This window comes from Hemiscyllium ocellatum, chromosome 6 (genome assembly GCF_020745735.1).
Source record: "Hemiscyllium ocellatum isolate sHemOce1 chromosome 6, sHemOce1.pat.X.cur, whole genome shotgun sequence".
Taxonomy (NCBI): domain Eukaryota; kingdom Metazoa; phylum Chordata; class Chondrichthyes; order Orectolobiformes; family Hemiscylliidae; genus Hemiscyllium; species Hemiscyllium ocellatum.
The window spans coordinates 48,267,979-48,286,322 of NC_083406.1; the positions used below are offsets into that span (position 1 = coordinate 48,267,979).

An 18,344-nucleotide genomic window follows, 5' to 3' on the forward strand; every position below is an offset into this window, starting at 1 on the left:
AATGTTAAGCTTTTCATTCCTGGGATCATTCTTGTGAACCTCCTCTGAGCACGCTCCAGGGCCAGTACATCTTTCCTGAGATATGGAACCCAAAACTGCACACAATACTCCAAATGTGGTCTGACCAGAGCCTTAGAAGTACATTCCTGCTTTCATATTCAAGTCCTTTGTTGGACTTGTCACAAATTCTGCCACATATCTTGCAATAGCTCTTACTGCCTTTGCCCCTAGAAAATTCCAACCAGAGTGTCAATGATACCCAATTCTGAGGAAAATTGTGCAGTGATTATAAAGGACTATGCGACTAATAAACACAAAAAATGCTATGGAAACTCAGCAGCTCTGGTAGCAGTTGTATAGAGAAACACGGTTAACATTTCATAGTCCAGTATAGCTCTTCTATAGGCCTGCTGAGTTTTATCCAGCACTTCCTACGTGTGTTTCAGATTTCCAGCGTCTGCAGGATTTTGTTTTTGCTATTAGACTTTCTTACATAAACATCTCCACAGCACTAATCAAGTTCTCAAAGCAACTAAAGAGGATTTACTTCACAGAAAAATGAACTGCTTACACAAAATGGCAGAACTGTATCTCCTGGAAATGGAAACAGAAATGTTAAGTCAGTGAAAGAATCTTTAATTAAAACTGATCCTTAATTTACACAGGATAAGTTGAATGCAATTATTCTGATTGACAGAAGAGATATTTGGCTGGTGGAAACTTTCTTCACAGACTTGAAAGTAAAAAACATGGAAAGCCTGATGAATTGGTAATTTGGAGTTAAAACCCAGAGGTCCAGGTACAGCTTTAAAGAGAGAAAATCGTGATGGGATTACAGTATGGTGTCTGGCTTTGAGGAATAACAAGAGACAGTTTTGAATTCAGGATAAGAAGCATTATGACATGGGATTTCTCCTTGGATTTTGATTCAAAGCAATGAATATCCAAAAGCTAGATGCCCTGATAGCAATCAGTAATATTGCCCAAGTTGACCAGATGTGATTTATGCCATTATATATTTTCTAAAGAAAAATTAAACTATATTTTAAATGGGCACAAATAATCTTATAAAATGACTCTCAGTAACTGCACGACTTCTCTTGTGGATTCAATTGCAGCCAAATGTAGACAATCAGACTTTGATATCTTACATGTCTATCAAAAGGAATCATTAAATAATTCCAGAACTGTCCATTGAACCATCAAAAAGGGTGAAAACTTGAGGCTATATAGTGCTGAGCAGGAGACAGAAACAAGGACATAACAAGAAATTCAAATTCTTTGCTTTGTGAAGCAATGATTCACAAAGTTTATCTTTGCAGACATTAGTTTAATTGTGATAAAAGCCGACTGAGGACAGACATTTAGAGGAGAACCATCTATAAATCATGAGAGAGAGAGATCTGGGAACAGCAATTCATTCTTACAGAGAGCACAAGGAAGGTATACAGAGCAAAAGTCTGTTGTACTGAGCCAGTCGGCCAGAGCTACAACCTGCAGTGCTGTAAAAGTTAAACAAAACAGCCCTCACTTACTCCCCAAATCTGTGGGACCAACCTCCAATCAGTCAACTATAGAAGTCATCGTACTTGCTAAATCAGACTTCACATACACAGCCCTTTTACTTTGGAAAGAGAATCCACAAACAAGCCAGACCTGCAGTAATATAAGAGACTGATCTCATTTTCACTTTCATATCCTTTTATCCTTACTTTAAATCTTGCTCCCTGAACTCTATTTAATGACATTACAACATTTTTAATTTAAGTACCTTTCAGCAATACTTGTGCAATAAACCAGCAGACATAACGGCCTGAATTGTTTACTGCTGCTCCTGTGCAGTATGATCTTATGAATGTATTAACAGTTTAAGGGTATCAGAAAAAGAAAAGCAGCAAGTGTTAAGTGAATGCAGAGGATGAATTGCATGGTTAAAGCATTAAGATGTTGCCTGGTGATATTATCGCAAAACTTAATTTAGTGACACAAGATAATGTTCTGGGTTCAAATCCCACTGTAACAGATGGTGAAGTTTGAATTCAATAAAATTCTAGAATTAAGAATCTAATAATGACCATGAAACCATTGCTGATTGTCAGGAAAACACTATCTGGTTCACTGATGTCCTTTAGGGAAGGAAGCTGTTGTCCTTAACTGATCTGAGCTAATCTGACTCCAGACCCACACCAATATGGTTGACTTTGAACAACCGTAGTTGTTCAAAGTGGGCGGCACGGTGGCACAGTGGTTAGCACTGCTGTCTCACAGCGCCTGAGACCCGGGTTCAATTCCCGACTGTGTGGAGTTTGCACGTTCTCCCCGTGTCTGCGTGGGTTTCCTCCCACAGTCCAAAGATGTGCGGGTCAGGTGAATTGGCTATGCTAAATTGCCCGTAGTGTTAGGTAAGGGGTAAATGTAGGGGTATGGGTGGGTTGCGCTTCGGCGGGTCGGTGTGGACTTGTTGGGCCGAAGGGCCTGTTTCCACACTGTAAGTAATCTAAAAAAAACTTTCTGAACAATTAAAGGTGAGCAGTGCTGTCTTGCATTGACCTTTGGTTGCAAATACCCTGTGTAAATGGCATAAAACGCATTCAGAGGCTTTGAAAGAATGAATTTTCAACCAGTCCCTGGAAGACTAAACATTGGCGTGCAAACAACCTTATGTCAGCAGCCAAAGTTCAAAGTAAGCAAAACAAAGTGTTGAATCTTGTGCTCCAGACTAAAGATATCAACAATTATTTTTCTCATTTTGTTTTTCCTTTCCTTAATGTCCACATCTTGACTATCTTTGCGTATCTGTTTGTGCATGGAGGAATTTAGAGTTGTAGATTGACAATTCATCTTTCTAACGGCCACAGGTTAAAGACAATGTGTTTGTGGTAAAAAATTATTTTATTGTTAAGTACTGTTGAATGTCTTCTTTTAACCTGAGTTTGTCAGTCAAGTCAATGCCAGACTTTAAAGAGTTTGATTAAATCTTTCCACATGTTTGATGACTCCAGGAATGTTGGGGGCTAATCTCCAGCACACTTCCCCAGTGATTCATATGAAATTTATATGAATTCTTAAATCTACTCAGAGAAAATGCTGGTAGATGGTCATGATATAGACCAAAACAAACTGTAAGACAGTTCAGCCCATCATGAATACTAGCTAGGGTCTAGGCTATGTCTAATTCAGGACATAACCTAAAAGCAACATGAGAGATGCATAACCAAGGAAAGGGAAAAGACTACAAAAAATAAAAAAAAGGAGATTTTAGCAGTGATTGAAAGTAAGTGAATCAATAAATAATAAAATAAACTCTTGTCTGCAGGAGCACTTGAAAGATGGAGTTAAAATGTGGATCACCACATATTATTATTATTACAGGCTACGCCTTATATTTTTACTAAAAAAGAATATGGGTGGCAAAGTGGTGCAATTGTGAACAATGCTGTGTCACAGCACAAGGGACGAGGCTCAATTCCACCCTCAGGCGACTATATGCATGGAGTTTCTCTCTGGGTATTCCAGTTTCCTCCCACTGTCCAAAGCTATGCAGGATAGGTAGGTTAGCCATGGGAACTGCAGGGATAGGATGGGGGAGAGATGGGTCTGGGTGGGATGCTCTTCAGAGAGTTAGTGTGGACTTGATGGGCTGAATGCCCTGCTTCCACACAATAGGGATTCTATGATAAAATAGATCAATGCGACAAGAGAATCTTATCTCTATTGAGTATAATAAATTATTTGGCAGGATGTGTACAATGTGCTTTGAAATGCCTAACTTATGGTTTTATATGTTGTTTTGGCACCATCTCTTTAATGCAAGCTCAAATGGAGAAACAAAGACAACCAAGTAATCCAATGTAAATTCTGTCTCACAAACTAGGGGCATGAGGACATGAGACTCACTGAGAGCAAGGTGTAAAATTTTCACATGAAGCAGCTGGTGATCTGTGGACATAGATTCTGTCTCAGAAAGTTTCTACTCAGAACACAAGACAAAGTACTCAGACAGATAAAAGTCTGCAGCTAGTATAGTCAGCAGTGAGTGTACTACCTCATTGTGAATTATGAGGCATGGTGTAGGAGAGAGAACAGTCTTTAGTCAGAAAGGTACTATACCTGGTACTACACGCAGAAATATTTATCCTAGTAAGGCAGAGAGTTTAAATCACTGGAGTGGGCTTTATTGCTAGTAACCGATTCAGGCATTCTTTATAAAAATGGGAATTAGCTTTTAATGGACTCAGTGAAATGGATGCACATAAGCCCATTTGAAGCTGGAAGGAATGACCTTTAAATTGTGAACCTGTGAGGAAAGCATTTATGTTTATATAATTACATGTTGTAGGGTGATCAATCATGCTATGATGGTAATGAGTTATATTTTCAGTAGTATTAATTGCAACAAAGAAATGTTGAGTTCAGTTTGCAGTCAATGTCATAAGACTTGAAATCTTGTCTTGCAATTACTTTAATCCAATCACCAGGAATTCAAACATATTTTGAAAATTTATCAGTCTCATCAGGGATCGTAACAAATTAGACACTCATCCAAAGGATAGGATTGATTCGACCGGAATTTACCAGAGTTTAAACAAAGAATTTTTACTTATTATTTATTCATGGGACGTGGGCATCCCGAGCTGGCCAGCATTTATTGCACATCCCAAGTTGCCTTTGTGAAAGTGGCAGTGAGCTGCCTTCTTGAACTGATGTAGGTGGATGCATAATATCATTAGAGAGGCAATTCCAGGCTTTGACCAAACATAGTGAATAAAACATATTTCCAAGTCAGAATGGTGAATGACTTGGAGGAGAAGTTGTAGATGGTAGTGTTTGCATGTATCTGCTGCCCTTGCCCTTCCAGGTGGAAGTGGTGGTGGGACTGGAATGTGCTGCGATTGGATTGGAATTTCTGCAGTGCATTTTGTAGATGGTACACAATGCAGCTACTGAGTATCAGTGTTGGAGGGAGTGGATGTTTGGATGTGCTGCCAACCAAGTGGTCTGCTTTCCATTACCTTGGATGATGTCAAGCATCCTGTGTGCTGAGGCAGCTGCATTCATCTAGGCAAGCAGGCAGTACTGCATCTTTGAGAATCAGGAGGTGAATTATTCACTACAGGATTTCTAGCCTCTGACCTGCTCTTGTAGGCACATAATTTATGTAGCTAGCCCAGTTCAATTTCTGGTCAATGGTAACCCCAAGAATGTCAAAAGTGGGGGCTTTTATGATGCTAATGCCATCAAATGCCAAACATAAACTAAGTGAATGTTTCGCCCAGCATCTCAGCTGGGCCCACAGAGGCCAACCAGACCTCCCAGTCACCGCCCATTTTAATTCCCCTCCCCACTCCCTTCTGACATGATAATCCTTGGCCTCCATTGCCACAATGAATCAAACTGCAAATTGGAGGAACAACACCTCCTCTTCCACCAGGGCAGCCTACAGCCTGGCGGATTCAACATCGAGTTCTCCAATTTCAAATCACCTCCCTTCCCATCTCCCAACTCCCTCTCTCTTCCATTCCTCTCAGCCACCTACCGGATTCACCCTTCCCATCGACCAACCAGGTTGTACCCTCTACCTGTCTCCACCAATCTCCACCTCACCACCCTGCTTCCTCCATCCCCTTTATTTACAGCTCCCTTTACACCCACCCCTAGTCCTGAAAAAGGTTTACACCCAAAACATTGACTTCTCTACCTCCTGATGTTGCCTGGCTTGCTGTGTTCTCCCAGACCCCTGCTTGCCTGACTTGGATTCCAGAATCTGCAGGGTTTTTTTGTCTCTTATCGAACCCCAAGGGACAAATATTCAATTCTCTCTTTAGAGATGGGCATTGCCTGCAACTTGGGTTACTTGTCCTTTTTCAGCCAAAACCTGAATATCATCTTGGACATGTTGCATTAGACATGGTCTGCTTCAGTATCTGAGGATTTGTGAATGGTGCTGAACATTATACAGTCATCAGAGAATGTCCCCACTTCTGAACTTTATGGTGAAGGGCAGTTCATTAATGAAACAGCTGAAGGTGTTTAGACCTAGGATACTACCCTGAGGAACTGTGACATGATATTTCACAGCTCTTTCTGCCGTATTCACTTAAAAGTTGGCATAGTTATAGCACATTTTTTAAAAGAGTGAACCTGTGTGTGAAAGGCTTTGCAACAGTGGTAAGATTAATTTGAAAGCAGTGGCAGATAACACAGAAATAAAGTTAAATGTATGAACTCAAATCGCAGAGTTGCTGATGTATTGTGTCAACATCTGATCCATGAGAAACAGTAATCCAGATAGTAGAAAAAGTAATCCAGATAGTAGAAAGTTTGAGTGAACGAGGACTCAGTTCTAGTAAAATAACAGGAATTAGGAAAAGAAAGAAATAGAGAAAGGCAAAGGTCCTAATTCTGACGTAAGGCAAAATGAAAAACTTGATAACTTTATTTCAAAGAGGAGAAAGGGAAAATCTTGAAATACAGAAAGAAAAAACAATAAGGAAACTTGCTGTCCACAGGGAAAGGAGCTTCAATTGTACGAGGTAAAAACATGACGTTGGATGAAATTTTCCCATTATCATTTTTAAAAAGTGTTTTCTCAAGGGAGGCTCTTGCTACTGAGTCAACCATGGCTCAGATCTACTTTCCTCACACAATCTTCCACTCTTCACTTTATTAATTATGCAATCAGAGTTTTGAGCACCTTGCTCAAAGACAGAATGGGACTATTTGGCCCCGCCCTTTTGGCGCCGATCATTTGGCCCCGCCATTTTGGCTCTAAACTGTTTTGGTGCTCATTACTTTGTCGCTGAGCTATTTTGGAGCCAATTCAGAATTTTAAAAAAGTCTTGTAGAGCCTGTAAGAAATTCGTTTTTATTGCATTGTAAGAAATAAATCTAATTCTTTTTTATTCATTATTTTTAACCTATTCATTATAAAATCGAATTTCTACATTTTGCTACATTTATCAAACACATATAGATAACCATTGTATGAACATTTTGGTTTGGTCTCTCTTGCTTAGAATGTTTTCAGCCATTTCTGGTGTGGGTTGTACAAGAAAATAGAAAAAAAATTGTGTTACAGCTTTCCAATGTGAAGACAGAGGGGCCTAAGTATCACCAAGGCAGTAGATGACTATTAACAATTGTTAAATGAGAAAATGATTACAAAACGAGATTTGAATCTACAGCGGGTCATTACAGCTTTGACTATCAAGTCTTGCTAGTTGAGAAAATTACATTGGGTCATTAGTCATCCTCTCTTCCTGAACCAAACAAGACTTATTTTTATTCTGAATTGGCTCCAAAACAGCTCAGTGCCAAAATAATGAGCGCCAAAACAGTTTAGAGCCAAAACTGTGGGGCCAAATGATCGGTGCCAAAAAGGCAGCACCAAAACATACCCAACCTGCTCAAAGAATGCTGCAGCCAGAGATGCAGAAGTACTAGCCACTGCTGGGGCTTTCTGGCAATCATGCAGCCTGCACCATATTTAAAGCCCAGAAACGCAGCCCATTTCAGACACCGCCAAACAGACTCTCAAATTGTGGTGCTTGATCTTCTACATTCGTGGCTCAGAAGAAAGGAAAATTAGCTCTTCACTTTGGTAGTAGGGGCCCAGACGTCTTGGTGGAGAGGAAGGCCTTTCTTTTTCCTGTGGAATGTCACACAAAGCTACATTACCAGAAACAGTCAGTCTGGACCCAAACCGCAGCCCAAGTCAGCACAGTGTCCCGGTAAGTGGGGCACTCAGTAGAGCTGGAAGGAAATTTTTGATGCATGCAAGGCTATGTGCCACAGTCTTCTCTCTCCTCCTTCACCTTCACTTGACTTCTGCTATTGCACATGCTTCACCAAGGCTCATTGGCAACAACTCTCATTGTTGCTGTAGTTTGTCCACTCAACAGCTTTCACCCACCTCAACCTCCCAAATTAGTAACCCTTCTGCATTTTCTGCTTACTTGAGGTTACCTCACCACCTCTCCTGGCCCCACATCATCACTAACACCTGTCCTTTCCACTTCCATCAGATTCAATTCCTCCCTTTTTCTCATTGCAGGGAATTTTGGCCTACCCATAGATTGGTGTCTCTACCACTCTCTGATCGAGCTGTGGTCCCCAGATTGGTTCAAGTTGACCTTATGGACTGACCTGCCCAAATCCCCACACTGCTAGGACACAGATCCCTGATTCCAACGCTTGACTGATTATTGGTAAAAGTAAGGACTGCAGATGCTGGAAATCAAGAGTCTAGATTAGAGTGGTGCTGGAAAAGCACAGCAGGTCAGGCAGCATCCAAGGAGCAGGAAAATCGATGTTTCGGGCAAAAGCCCTTCAGATTTTTCTGCACCTCGGATTTGCCTGACCTGCTGTGCTTTTCCAGCACCACTCTAATCTAGAGCTTGACTTCTTATAACCTACCCCTTGTGGAGGAATCATCCAAGCCAGCCACCTGACTGACTGTGATGATATCCCTGACTAACTGTAGTTCACCTAACCACACCAGAAATTGTTCCCCTTTGAAGTTCAGACATTTCTGTTTGCATGCAAAATGTTGGTCATGTAAATTGCTGACACATGCTGCTGATATGTTGGTGATATTGAACAATGCCACACAGTGGCATCATAGAATCCTGACAATGTAGAAGCAGATCATCAGGCCCAGTGAGTCCACATTGACCCTCAGAAAAGCATCCCATCTCCCCATCCTATCCCTGTAATCCTTCATTTCCCATGGTTAATCCACCTATTCTGCACATCTTTGGGCTGAGGGGATCCCAAGCAGACACGGGGAGATGTGCAAACTTCACAGAGACAGAAAGCAAGCCGTGTATTAATAAATGCAGCCTCCAATATGTACAAATGTCCTTTTCTTGGCAGACATAATGAACATGTGCGCACACTAAATCTGTTCCAACTCAGCAAAGCAGATGTCAGCCGTTGTCTGTTTCATTTCTTAGTGAAATACCCTGACCAATCAGCGTCAATCTGCCCAGATTAAAATTTAACCAAAATAAGGTAGCTAATTGTGAGTCATCACTAACATTTCATTTGCCATGGTAAAACCTTTACCAATGAGGGTATACCTGCCAAACAATCAGTACTCTCCTCTAATACAGTTGCTTATGCTTGATTTGGTATTCTTGCAAATTGCCTTGATGAATCCAACATAAAAAGCTTCAACTAAATGCATCATTTTCAACAAGACTCAAGATTAGAATCCTGTGAAGGCTTCTCATCACAATACCAGATACAGACAAAAGTTTGAAAATCAGAGAAAGAGGCAGAATCAGACTTTTGTGGAGTTTAAAAATACCGCCTTCTTGGGAATAAGGTCATGACCTAAAGGTTTGAAGTGCTACTGCAGTTGTTACTCATGACAATTGGTTGTCTCACAAACATTTTGGAAGCAGTGGACGATGGATAGCAAAACTACACAAGACTTGGAGAAGGAAGAGATTTGATATGAACAGAATGTGAACAGATGGACAAGGAGCCAGAGAAGGTCAGTTGGTCAATTGGACCTGCTCTGCCATTCGATGAGACCATGAATGATCAGATTTTAAACACAAAGAAAAACAGAAGTTGTTGGAAAAACTCAGCAGGTCTGGCAGCTTCAGTTCAATGGCACAATCAATTCTGAAAAAGGATCACTGGACCCAAAGTGTAAACTCTACCTTCTCTCCACAGATGGTGTCAGACTTACTGAGTTTTTCCAGCCATTTCTGTTTTGGTTTTCTGATTTCCAGCAATCGCAGTTCCTTTTTTTTTGTTCTGACCTGAATTCTCTGATCCTGTATCTCCCCAATTACAGTGAGGGAAAAAGCACAAATGAAGAGACAGATACTGTTTCTCTCATTACTCTGAGGAGTGTGAAAAGTATCTTCCAATGTATTTACGATCAGAAAAGATGAAAAATGAGAGGATGATAAGAATTTTGTGTCCCAATTGTAAAGTCTCTTTGTTTCTGCCCTGTACAGCAAGAAAACAAAAATAATATTCTTATAGAGCCTGACCAATTGCTGTTGGTAAAGGGAAAATCTCTTTCAAAAATTTGCTACTTAAGTGCGTATTGATTAATGGTATCAATGGGAAGGTATAACAGCTCCATTGCATCAAGTTAACTTCATTTCTAGTACTTTGTCATGTGAATTGTGTTAAAGTTGTCTGTTAACAGTGTTGATGATACACCAGAAAATTATTTGGTGGGAAATGAAGTTCTGCCACTGCCAGTGATGTCAGACCAGTTCAGCAAAACAAAAATAGAAATTGCTGGAGAAACTCAGCAGGTCTGGCAACATCTACGGAGTGAAAGCAGTTACCTTTTGAATCAGAATATGCGTCCTCTTCAGAAACGATTGCTGCTCTTTCTCTAGCATTCTTAGTTTGTTTCAGAATACCAGCATTCACAGTATTTTAGTCCAATGGAACTGGTTGAATTCAAAACATACAAAAGAAATCAAATGGGATACAGTTGTTGATGAGGAATAGTGTTAATGAATGTGATTAAAACTTTACAACGACTGAAGCTACTGTAGTTGAGGTGAAGAATTAGATACTGTTTGTGCTCAGCAAGGAAACAAAAGTCCAACTTTAAAAAATCTGTGAATGTCAGGATGCTTTGACTGACCATCAATGTGGGATTGGCACAATGGTAATTTCACTAAATGTCTAATTCAGGGGCCCATACTAACACCCTGGAGACAGGGGTTCCATTCCCACTATAGCAGCTGATGGAATTAATTTGTTAATACAAATTAATGTCCAATTAATACTTTCAGATTTGCAGTAATTGTAGTGTAAAAGCTAGATTTAACAATGAATTCACAAAATGATCACCAAAGCCCATCTGGTTTACTAATATCCTTTTTAAGGAAGGTAATTTACCATCCTTCCCTGGTGTGGCCTGCATGTCATTCGAGACCCCGACAATGTGATTGACCCTGAACTGTATCAACTTATAATGTTAAAAGATTAAATTGTACCAACTCTTTGGACATTGATGTATTGTTAAAGGGTTAAATTGTACTGTCATTATCCAAGAAGCTGAACATTCTGGAAGAGGATGAGGGGGACAATCATGCAGGAATGTGGAAGATTCACACTTCATTTGGGCAGCCATTTACTACTACTCTCCTGCTGTTATCAAATTAAACTTTCATTCAGTCCTTTCCATTCAGAAATGCTTTCATTGCCATCCTCAGCCATCCTCAGCCAATCAGCCGTGTGGGCGGCACGGTGGCACAGTGGTTAGCACTGCTGCCTCACAGCGCCTGTAGACCCGGGTTCAATTCCCGACTCAGGCGACTGACTGTGTGGAGTTTGCACGTTCTCCCCGTGTCTGCGTGGGTTTCCTCCGGGTGCTCCGGTTTCCTCCCACAGTCACAAAGATGTGCGGGTCAGGTGAATTGGCCAAGCTAAATTGCCCGTAGTGTTAGGTAAGGGGTAAATGTAGGGGTATGGGTGGGTTGCGCTTCGGCGGGTCGGTGTGGACTTGTTGGGCCGAAGGGCCTGTTTCCACACTGTAAGTCTAATCTAAATCTAAATTAGTTTGTGTGATCATCCCCCAATACTGAAGCATATCGCATCTACATTGTCTTGGGGAATCACAGAGTCAGGAATTTGTTTGCATAACGATTCCCCAGAATTAGGACATTTACATTCACATTATCTCAGAGGATGACTTCATCCTACCAGTGTACCTGGGCCATGGTAATGGGGTGGGTGGGGGGGAGGGGAGTGGTATAGGGAATGCTGGATGACTAAAGAAATTGAGAGTTTGGTTAAGAAAAAGAAGGAAGCATATGTCAGGTATAGACAGGATAGATCGAGTGAATCTTTAGAAGAATATAAAGGCTGTAGAAGTATACTTAAGAAGGAAATCAGGACGGCAAAAATGGGACATGAGGTGGTGTTGGCAAATAGAATTAAGGAGAATCCAAAGGGTTTTTACAAATACAAAAGGGTAACTAGGGAGAGAATAGAGCCCCTCAAAGATCAGCAAGGCAGCCTTTGTGTGGAGCCGCAGAAAATTGGGGCGATACGAAACAAGTATTTTGCATCAGTATTTACTGTGGAAAAGGATATGGAAGATATAGAATAAAAGGAAATAGATGATGACATCTTGAAAAATGTCCATTTTACAGAGGAAGAAGTGCTCGATGTCTTAAAAAGCATAAAGCTGGATAAATCCCCAGGATCTGATCAGGTGTACCCTGGAACTCTATGGTGAAACTAGGGAAGTGATTTCTGGGCCTCTTACTGAGATATTTGTATCATCGATAGTCACAGGTGAGGTGCCAGAAAACTGGAGGTTGGCAAACATGGTGCCACTGTTTAAAAAGGGTGGTAAGCCAGGGAACTATAGACCAGTGAACCTGACATCGGTGGTGGGCAAGTTGTTGGAAATCCTAAAGGACAGGATGGACATGTATTTGGAAAGGCAAGGACTGATTAGGGATAGTCAAAATGGTTTTGTGCGTGGGACATCATGTCTCACAAACTTGACTAAGCTTTTTGAAGAAGGAACAAAGAGGATTTATGAGGGCAGTGCAGTTGATGTGATCTATATGGACTTCAGTAAGGTGTTCAACAAGGTTCCCCATGGGAGACTAGTTAGCAAGGTTTGATCTTACTGAATACAGGGAGAACTAGCCATTTGGATACATAGAACATAGAAAACATAGAAAAATACAGCGCAGTACAGGCCCTTCGGCCCTCGATGTTGCGCCAACCGAAACCTACCTAACCTACACTAGCCCAATAACCTCCATATGCTTATCCAATGCCCACTTAACTGACCATAAAGAGGTAGAGTCCACCACTGCTACTGGCAGGGTATTCCATGAACTCACAACCCGCTGAGTAAAGAATCTACCCCTAACATCTGTCCTATACCTACCACCCCTTAATTTAAAGCTGTGTCCACGAGTAACAGCTGACTCCATTAGCGGAAAAAGGTTCTCATTGTCAACCCTATCTAAACCCCTAATCATCTTGTACACCTCTATCAAATCTCCCCTAAACCTTCTTTTCTCCAATGAGAACAGCCCCAAGTGCCTCAGCCTTTCCTCATACGATCTTTCTACCATGCCAGGCAACATCCTGGTAAACCTCCTCTGCACTCGTTCCAATGCCTCCACATCCTTCCTAATTTGGCGACCAAAACTGCACACAATACTCCAGATGAGGCCGCACCAGAGTCTTATACAACTGCAACATGACCTCAGGACTCTGGAACTCAATTCCTCTACCAATAAAGCCCAGTACACCATATGCCTTCTTCACAGCACTGTTTACCTGGGTGGCAACTTTCAGAGATCTGTGTACATGGACACCAAGATCCCTCTTCTCATCCACACTACCAAGTAGCCTACCATTAGCCCAGTAATCCATCTTCTTGTTACTCCTACCAAAGTGAATGACTTCACACTTAGCTACACTGAACTCCATTTGCCACCTTTCTGCCCAGCTCTGCAACTTATCTATATCCCACTGTAACCTGCCACATCCTTCTTCGCTGTCCGCAACTCCACCGACTTTCGTGTCATCCGCAAACTTGCTCACCCAGCCTTCAAGCCCCTCCTCTAGGTCATTTATAAAAATGACAAACAGCAATGGTCCCAACACAGATCCTTGTGGAACACCGCTAGTAACTGCACTCCACGATGAACCTATACCATCAACTACTACCCTCTGTCTCCTTCCAGCCAGCCAATTCCTAATCCAAACCTCTAATGCACCCTCAATGCCATACCTCCGTAGTTTTTGCATTAGCCTGCCATGAGGTACCTTATCGAACGCCTTGCTAAAATCCATATACATCACATCTACTGCTTTACCCTCGTCCACTTCCTTGGTCACCTTCTCAAAGAACTCAATAAGGTTTGTGAGGCACGACCTGCCCTTCACAAAACCATGCTGACTATCCTTGATCACATTATTCCTATCCAGATGTTCATAAATCCTATCCCTCACAATTCTCTCTAAGACAATACACAACTGGCTCAAAGGTAGAGGACAGAGGGTGTTGGTGGAGGGTTGTTTTTTTAGACTGGAGGCCTGTGACCAGTGGAGTGCCACAAGGATCGTTGCTGGGTCCACTGCTTTTCATCATTTATATAAATGATTTGGACATGAGCATTAGAGGTCGAGTTAGTAAGTTTGCAGATGACACCAAAATTGAAGATGCAGTGGACAGTGAAGAAGGTTACCTCAGATTACAACAGGATCTTGATCAGATGGGCCAATGGGCTGAGAAGTGGCAAATAGAGTTTAATTTAGATAAATGCGAGGTGCTGCATTTTGGGAAAGCAAATCTTAGCAGGACTTATAAACTTAATGGTAACGTCCTAGGGAGTGTTGCTGAACAAAGTGACGTTGGAGTGCAGGTTCATAGCTCCTTGAAAGTGGAGTTGCAGATAGATAGGATAGTGAAGAAGGCATTTGGTATGTTTTCCTTTATTGGTCAGAGTATTGAGTACAGGAGTTGGGAGGTCATGTTACCACTGTACAGGATATTGGTTAGGCCACTTTTGGAGTATTGCGTGCAATTCTCCTTCTTTTCAGAAAGCTGTTGTGAAACTTTATTTACAAAGACGTTGTCAGGGTCGGAGGATTTGAGCTATAGCGAGAAACTGAACAGGCTGGGGCTGTTTTCCCTGGAGTGTTGGAGGCTGAGGGATGACCTTATAGAGGTTTACAAAATTATGAGGGACATGGATAGGATAAATAGACAAAGTCTTTTCCCTGGGGTGGGGGAGTCCAGAATTAGACGAGGTTTAGGTGAGAGGGGAAAGATATAAGAGACCCAAGTGGCAACTCTTTCATGGAGAGGGTGGTATGTGTATGGAATGAGCTGCCAGAGAAGTGGTGGAGGCTGGTACAACTGTAACATCTAAAAGACAGCTGGATGTGTATATGAATAGGAAGGGTTTGGAGGGATATGGACCAGGTGCTGGCAGGTGGCACTAGATTGAGTTGGGATATCTGGTCGGCATGGACGGGTTGGACTGAAGGGTGTGTTTCCATGCTGCACATTTCTATGACTCTAACAGCGCTGAAAGACATTCCAGGAGTACCAGGTATACCTAAAAATGAGGTGTTAACTTGTTGAAGCTACAACACAGGACCATTTGAATACTTCAATACGGATCTAGACAACCCCAGAACATCCTGACAATAGATGATTATTGACAATGGCAACAAATGTGCCACATTATCTAGATTTTTAAGATCCACAAGGACAAGACAAATTTAATCCAGACAAGTAAAGCCCCATCCATCTATTTTTTATCATAAACAAAGCAATGGAAAGGGACTAGAACAGCTCTATTAGAGGCACATGTTCAGAAACGACCTGCTCTCTAACACGTATTTTAGGTTCCACCACTCAGCTAAGTTGCTAACCTCCATTATGAAAATGGTGAAAACAATATCATGGTGGCATTTGATTAAATGTAGTATCAAGAAACCTTATTAAAAAATTGAGTTGTTGTGAATCAGGGGAAAACATCTTTTCACTGGTTAGAGTCATACCTGGTGAAAAGAAAGATGGATATCTTTGCTGCAGGTCTTAGCTTCAGATCTCTCAGTTCATGTCCTAGTCCCAACCGTCTTCAGCTGCTTTATTAATGACCTTCCCTGCAGAGTAAGGTCAGAAGTAGGGATGTTCAGTGATAATTGGCGCTGAACATTGCGCATTCACAAATACTCAAGATACTAAAACAGTTCATGTCCAAATGCAACAAGACATGAACACCACCAAATTTCCAATAGTACAAATGATCAAAGTTGGAACTCATACAAAAACGTGGATATGGAATTGACTGAAGGATGGGAAGTAGGATAATCGTCAATGGGTATTTTTCAGGCTGGAGGAAAGTTTGAGCTGCCAGAAGTCAGTGTTGGGACCTTATTATTTTTTCTCATGGCCTGGACCTTGAGGTATAGGAGTCAATTTCAATAACTGCAGATTAAAATGACTTGGAAATATTATAAGGAGGATAGCATAACTCTTTAAATGGATTTGACAGGTTGCTGTATGGTGTGGGTAAAGATCAGATAAAGGTCAATCACTTTAAAGCAGATAAGAAAGCATTAGGGAGAGTGCAGGAAAAAAAATCAAAAGCAAGTCTTGTGCATATATTGGAAAAGTGGGGCTTGTTTTTCTTATGGAAGAGAAGGCTGAGAGGAAATTTGATAGAATCACGAGGGGGCTGGACAGATTAGACAATGAGAAATGCTCTCATTGACTGAAGGACAGAAAATGATAGGGCATAGATTTAAAGGAACTGATAGAAAAGATTCAATGGTGAAATGAGGAGAAACCTTTCACAATGAGTGGTTAGGATCTTGCCTGAAGGGTCTATTTCCATACTGTAGGGACTCTAATCTAAAGAAAAATTGGGAATACACTTCCTGAGAGTGTGATGGGGGCTAGGTTCAACCAAGACTTTCAGTAGGGAATCAAATTAATACCGGTAAAGGAAGAAAGGACAGTGCTCTGTGAAAAGGGAGGTAAGTGGCACTACATTAGTTGCTGATTAAGACCGCTACTACACATACAGCAGGCTTGTGATTCTGAAAATACACTACAATTTGGACGGATACATTCAGCCAAAACCTCATTGACACTTAAAGAAAGCAACCATTCAGTCAATGATGTTCATGTCAGTCAACAAAAATCTCTTGTCTCATAATTCCATTTTCCAAATCTTAGCCTTTAGCCCGAGCAAAAATGGCAACACAAATGAATAACTAAATACGATTTAGATGTTAAGAAAGTTTCAGGCAATAAGTTTGCAGTCTGATAAGTACAACTTGAGGGTGGCTAATGTTGTATCTTTGTTGATGAAAAGTTGTAAGGAGAAACTGGGGAACTATGGACCTGAGTTTGACTTGGGTTGTGGGTAAATTATTGGAGGTGATTCTAAAAGATGGGAGTTATGGACATTTAGAGAGGCAAAAACTGATTATGGATGGTCAGCGTGGTTTTGTGGGAGTAAATGCATGTCTCACAAACTTGATTAAATTATTAAGGAAGTTAACAAAAAGTTTGATGAGGATAAAGCAGCAAATTTTATTCTGCATAGTAGACTAATTCATGAAATTAGGTCACATGGGATTCAGAGTGAGTTTTCCAACTGTATACATAATTGGCTAAACAGCAGAAGACAAAGAGTGGTGGTGGAGGGTTGTTTTTCGGACTGGAGACCGGTCACCAGCAGTGTACCATAGGGATCAGTTCTGGATCCTCTTTTGTTTTACATTTATATAAATAATTTGGATGAGAATATAAGAAGGCATAGCTAGTAAGTTTGTGGATGACACCAAAACCAGCAGCATAGTAGATAGTTAAGGTTTTCTAAGATTATGAAGGGACCTCGATCAAATAGGGCTTCAAAATGGCAGCTGGAGTTCAATCTGTATAGTTGCAAGGTATTGTGTTGTGGTACAACAAACAAGGATAGGGCTTACACAGTTAATGGTAGAGTATTGTATAGTATTGTAAAACAGAGGGACCTAGGGGTTCAGATACAGAAGTCTTTGAAGTTTGCATCATATATAGAGAGGGTACTTAAAATGTCTTTTGGCATGCTTGGCTTCATTGCTCGGTCCTTTGAATAAAGGAGTTGGGAAGTCATGTTGAGGTTGTACAGGACATTGGTGAGGCCTCTTCTGAAATACTGTGTCCAGTTCTGGTCACCCAGTTAAAGGAAGCACATTATTAAGCTGAAGAGGCTTCAGATTACCAGGATGTTGCCAGATATGGAAGGTTTGAGTTATGAAGAAAGGCTAGATAGGCGAGGACATTTTTCACTGCAGCGTGGGAGGTTGAGAGGCAACCTTATAAAAGTTTTAAAAATAATTAGGAGTATATACAGAGCTAATGGGAGTTGTCTTTTCCCTAGGATGGAGCATTTCAAGACCAGGAGGTACATTTTTAAGGTGAGAGGAGAGAGATTTTAAAAAATGTTTTTATACAGAGGGTGATTCATATGTTCAACATGGTCTGGTTAGACCAAAGGGTCTGTATCCATGCGTAAGACTCTATTGGCTCTATGTTGAAATACTAATTCAAAACTAGCATCACCATGTCATTGTCACTGAAGTCAAATGATCTAATCTGATTAATTACAAGAGAGACAATTCTGACTACACTAAGACCCACTCAAAATAAAGTCCAACAGACTGCTAGGCAGTGCACCAATGACTAATGTCAACGACAGTGCCAGATAATCCAGATGCCCTACGGCATTGTATGAAAAGATAAAAAAGACAACAGATCCATCAGCAATAACAGTTCCACTGAAAACAACGGAAAGGGAATCATTACCAACTGCAATAAA

The 18,344-nt window shown here is 41.1% G+C and overlaps 1 protein-coding gene across 3 annotated transcripts in view; it reads right to left on the reverse strand.

The window, feature by feature from the left end:
* Positions 1 to 18,344, reverse strand: part of bcl9 (BCL9 transcription coactivator) — a 249,515-nt gene that overhangs the window by 225,533 nt on the left and 5,638 nt on the right. The window contains exon 2 of one of the 3 annotated variants that reach the window (XM_060825938.1): positions 15,532 to 15,636. The exons of 1 other annotated variant lie outside the window; for it this stretch is intronic. The gene's annotated coding sequence lies outside the window, so the exon portion shown is untranslated. Of the gene's footprint in view, positions 1 to 10,316; positions 10,358 to 15,531; positions 15,637 to 18,344 lie in introns of those variants that run through there. One more of the 3 variants, XM_060825941.1, reaches the window with a different exon arrangement.